Raw genomic sequence first — 6,000 nt, 5'->3', positions numbered from 1 at the left:
AGTACTAAGAACCCCGAATTTTTGCACTGGAAAATGATGAGAACTGGAATGAAGATATTGTTATATGTGAGTTTTCTTGCGAAAGACTCAGTGAGAAACAAAACCATCATTCATTCTAGAGAGAAGGATGTCTAAGAAAGGAAGATACCCTTTCACTTCAACCTCCATTGTGAATTTGATGGAGTCTGATTGAGAATTGAGATGGTTAAGAAACACATCCAATTTTTCACAACCATGAAACCAAATGACACAAGTATCATCAACAAATCTCTTCATCTTTTAAGGGCGAAATGGAGCTGAAGCTAAGGCCTTAGCCTCAAAATCCTCCATGAATAAGTTAGCAATTATAGGGGAAAGAGGAGAGCCCATCACCACCCCACAGGTATTAAGGACCTTCCTGATAATGTTAAAGAGGTTATAAGGAAAGACTGTGCTATCGTTCGTAGGAAGGCTAAGCATCCAAAATGAAACATTAGCAAATATGAATTTCTTGCCCTTAAAGCTTTAAAGGATAACCCTGACATTGTCATCCTAAAAGTTGATCAAGGCGAAGTAGTTGTCATTCTTGATAAATATGACTATACGAACAGAATGATTGACCATCTCTATAATAGTGGTATTTACATCAAGCTCAATAAGAACCCTATTAAATAAGTTAACAAGGAAATATTATCTGCCATTAATTCCATCAATTCCCTTAAACCTATTTGTAAGAAGCTTATTGAAAGAAATCCTCTTACCCCCAGGATTTATGGTCTTCCCAATATTAATAGGGTTGGGGTCCCCCTTAGACCTATTGTTAACACAATAGGTGGGCCTACATATCTTCTCACTAAATTCTTAGCTCAAAGACTCAAACCTCTTGTTGGTCGCATTGATTCCTTTGTTAAGGACTCTACTTCCTTTGTTAAAGAATTGAAGGATATTAGGGTGGAACCTGGTGATTTGTTGGTGAGTTTTGATATTGTTTCCCTTATACCTATATTCCTATTCAAGAGGCCATTTCTTTCATAAATAGGATCACTGAAAATGACACTGCCAAATTAATTGGCCTCTGCCTCACCTCTACTTTCTTCGGTTTTCAAGGTGAGTTCTTTGTACAAACCTGTGGGGTGGTGATGGGTTCTCCTCTTTCCCCTATAGTTGCTAACTTATTCATGGAGTATTTTGAGGCTAAGGCCTTAACTTCAGCTCCATTTTTCCCTAAAAAATGGAAGAGGTTTGTTGATGATACTTGTGTCGTTTGGCCTCATGGTCACGAAAAATTGGATGTGTTTCTTAACCATCTTAATTCTCAATCAGACTCCATCAAATTCACAATGGAGGTTGAAGTGAATGGGTGTCTTCCTTTCTTAGACATCCTTCTCTCCAGAATGAATGATGGTTATGTTTCTCACTGAGTCTTTCAAAAGAAAAATCACACAAAAGAATATCTTCATTCCAGTTCTCATCATTTTCTGGCACAAAAATTCGGGGTTCTTAGTACTCTAGCCACCCGTGCTTTAAGAATTTTAGATGAGATGCACCTAGAAGAAGAAAAATCTCATCTTCTTAAAGTTTTTGAAAATAATGGCTATAGCAGATCTCAAGGCCTCAAGGCTTTCCAAAGAGCCCATAAAGAGTTGAGGGTTAAGCCTCCTAGTGATGGCCCAATCTCTAAGGTGCAACTCTCGTTCATTGAGGGGACCATTGACATGATTACCATTTTCTGAAGATGAATAATGTCTCCTCTAATTTTAAGCCCTTTAATACCATTAGAAATTCTCTTAGATCCGTTAAAGACCCTATTGACCCCAAGGACATGAAAGGATTCTACTCCATCCCATGTTCATGTGGGGTTCCCCACATTGGGAAGATCGGATGCTCTATTAAATAAAGAATCCAAGAGCATGCTGCAAATATTAGGCACAACTGATCTCACTCATCAGCTCTTGCAGAGCATGAAGAGAAATATAAGCACCTTGTTTTCATTGAGGATGCAAAGATCATTTCCATGGTTGATCATTTCCACCACAGGAAGCTAAGAGAGGCTATTGAGTTTGAGAAACATACTAACAATCTCAATAGGGATGATGGGTGGAAATTGAGTAAGAGCTGGATTCCAGCTCTTTTATCTTGATTATGCCCCCCGCCCCCTCCGCTTCCCCTTTCCCTTTTTTTAGATAATGAGTAATTTCATATATATATATATATATATATATTCTATTTATTGATTGATTTATTTATGAAATATAAATGCAATTAGTTGGTATTTATAATTTTGTTTTTAATTTGACTCTAGTCATTTTATAAATAAAAATGGTTATTATAATCAATAATTCATATATAATAATTTAATTTTATTAATAAATAATTTATTATTTGGTTATTATAATAAATAATATATAATAAATAATTTAATATTATTAATAAATAATTATATTTTTATTATTCTATTTATTGATTTATTTATTTATGAAATAGAAATAAGGTGAGTTTGTATTATTAATATGTTTTTGATTTGACTCTGGTCATGTTATGAATAAAAATTATTATTAACACATATATAATAATAAATAATTACTTGTTTGGTTTTATATATATATAACAACTAATTTTATAATAGCTAGTTTTTTAATTGGAATTTAAAAATAAAAAATATATATTAATTTAATAATTAAATAACTAATTTCCTAATAGCTAGTTTCTAACTCCTAATTCTGGACTCTAATGCATCCTTTCTATTAATTCATTAGGATCTATGGATTTTTTCACCTTTGTCGTGAGGATGAATCACATTCGCTAGTTCGAAACGTCGACCAAATAATGTTGATGTGATTAATTCGAAAGACATGCTTACTAGATTAATAAAGCTTAGGAATTAATATTCTAAACATAAAGGATTGATAAACTCGCATGATTATTGATATTATAAACCCAAGCTATCAATAAACCTTAGAGATTGTTAGTATTATAAACCTAATGAATAAATAAGCTAAATGGATAAACATTATAAGCCTAACATATTAATATTAAACCCTAGGACTAATATTTAACCCTTAATATTAGAGTCTAATATATCCAACCAATTATTAATATTAAAAACCCAAGGGATTAATATTACCAACCCAAATAATTAGAAACAAAGGATTAATATTAAATCTTAGGACAGATATTTAACCCTAAATATTGGGGTTTAATATTGGAGTTTAATATTTAACCCTTAATATTGGGGTTTTATAAAACTAAGGGATTATTAATATTATAAATACTAGAGATCAATAAACCCAAGGAACTATTAATATTATAAACCCAAGACATTAATATTATGAAAACAAATGATTAATAAACCCAAGCAATCAATAAATCCAAGGAATCAATAAACCCAACAAACTAATATTAAAGACCCAAATGATTAATAAAGCTTAGGAATTAATATTTTATACTCAAGGGATTAATAAACCCAAGGGATTGAATGGTAAACCAAAGGAATTATTAATATTCTAAACTTAAAGAACAAATAAACCCAAGCATTTAAGCCCCAAGGGTTAGCTCAACCGGATGAGTCCCTATTGTTAAGTGCCTTGTTGATCGGGAGGTCACAGGGTCAATTCTCCTCGATGCCCTTGGCATTAGGCCCTAATAGTCTGACCAGCGGGATTTGATTTCCTTCGAGGTTGATCTACCTAGATTTTCCTATGTGAAGAAAAAAACCCAAGCATTTAATATTATAAATTCAAGGGAAAAATATTATAAACCCAAGGGATAAAGAAAAAGGGATCAATATTAAAAACATAATGGAATAATAAAGCCTAGGAATTAATATTTTAAACTCAAATGATTGATAAACCCACATGACTATGAATATTATAAACCCAAGGGATCAATAAACCCTAGGGATTGTTAATATTATAAACCCAACATGTTAATAAACCAAAGGGATAGATGTTATAAACCTAAGGGATTAATATTAAACCTTAGGAATAATATTTAACTCTTAATATTGGGGTTTAATAAACCCACTCGATCAATAATCCCAACAAACTAATAAAACCTAGAGATTAAAAAACCCTAAGAATTAATATTTTAAACTTAAGGGATTGATAAACCCAAGGGATTATTAATATTATAAACCCAAGGGTTTAATATTATAAACCCAAAGAATTAGTCAACCCAAGGGATAAATATTAAAAACACAAGAGATTAATAAAGCCTAGGAATTAATATTATAGACACAAAAGATTGATAAACTCACATGATTATTAATATTATAAACCCAAGTGATCAATAAACCTTAGGGATTGTAAATATATAAACCCAACGAATTAATAAACTAAAGGGATAAACATTATAAACCTATCAGATTAATATTAAACCCTAGGACTAATATTTAACCCTTAATATAAGGGTCTAATAAACCCAACCAATTATTAATATTAAAAACCCAAGGGATTAATATTAACAACCCAAATAATTAGAAAACAAAAGATTAATATTAAACCAGAGGACAAGTATTTAACCCCTAATATTAGGGTTTAATAAACCCAAGGGATTATTATTATTATAAGTCCAAGGGATTATTAATATTATAAATACAAGGGATGAATAAACCCAACGCATTATTAATATTATAAACCCAAGGAATTAATATTATAAAAACAAGCAATCAATAAACCCAAAAAACTAATATTAAAAACCTAAGCAATTAATAAACCCTAGCAATTAATATTTTAATGTTAATGGATTAATAAACCCAAGGGATAAAATGATAAACCAAAGGAATTATTAATATTATAAACTTAAAGAACAAATAAACCCAAGTGTTAAATATTATGAACCCAAGGAATTAGTAAACCCAAGACAAAAATATTATAAACCTAAGGGATAAAAGAAATGCAAGGGATCAATATTAAAAATGGAAGGGATTAATAAAGGCTAGGAATTCATATTTTAAACCTAAAGGATTGATATTTTAACCCCAATGGATTAATATTATAAACCCAAGTTGTTTAAACCCCAAGATAAATATTATAATTCGAAAAAGAAACATCAATGACCATTCTTAACCATCGTTGATTATCATATTGAGACAATCTTTATTACAATGAGACATTGGACCATGGTTGACCATGATTCGCCATGGTTGATTATGGTTTTCATCTGAAGACAATCTTCTTTATAATGCAACATTTGACAAGGCTCACAATGGTTGATTTTTAAAATAAGAGAATATATGTCATATTAAATATTTTAAACCCCCTAAGCCCTAAAGCCCTCACATCAATATTATAAACATAAATACTACAAAATACAAAATAATAATAATAAACATAAACCTTAATCAATACAAGAACCAGATTGTAAACCATTAAGACATCAATACAAAAAATTAATATGAATACATTAAAATAATACACTATAAACAATTAAAACATGATAAATCATCAACACATTAATAGTAACACATTTATATCACTACATTGTAAACAATTAATAAATTTTAAAGCATAAATACATTAATATCAATGCATGAATATATTAGCAGCATAAATATCAAGAATATTGATACAAACAACAAGAAAATGAAGGCCTCACAATAATATTATAAACCTCAATAATATTCTCATTTATGAAAGACATGAACAAAGTGAAGGGACCCATACAAAAAACTAAAACAATTACAAATGCAAGAGAAAAGAATAAAATAGTAACACCACCATTGGAGCAAAGGAACATAAATGCAAAACATTGAGAAATATGTATTTTGAGCACAAAGTTAGAACATGAAAGGAAAAAGAACATCTAAATTGCACACATTGGATTTAAAGAAGAACAACATGATAGGACATTTTAAGACCAGAGATGTACAATTTTCTACATAATAACAACAACGAGAAAAAAAAATCAATTTCACTAACATTGCAACCAAAGAAATAACATTTAAATTAACATATATTTTTTGTTTTCTTCACATCAAATAATTCCACCACAAATTTGAACTTGAAACACTCCATCAAAAGC

This window comes from Pinus tabuliformis, chromosome 8, assembly GCF_031772625.1.
Source record: "Pinus tabuliformis cultivar Carrire ecotype Pingquan chromosome 8, CPIR1, whole genome shotgun sequence".
Lineage (NCBI taxonomy): Eukaryota > Viridiplantae > Streptophyta > Pinopsida > Pinales > Pinaceae > Pinus > Pinus tabuliformis.
This window is presented reverse-complemented; position numbering follows the sequence as displayed.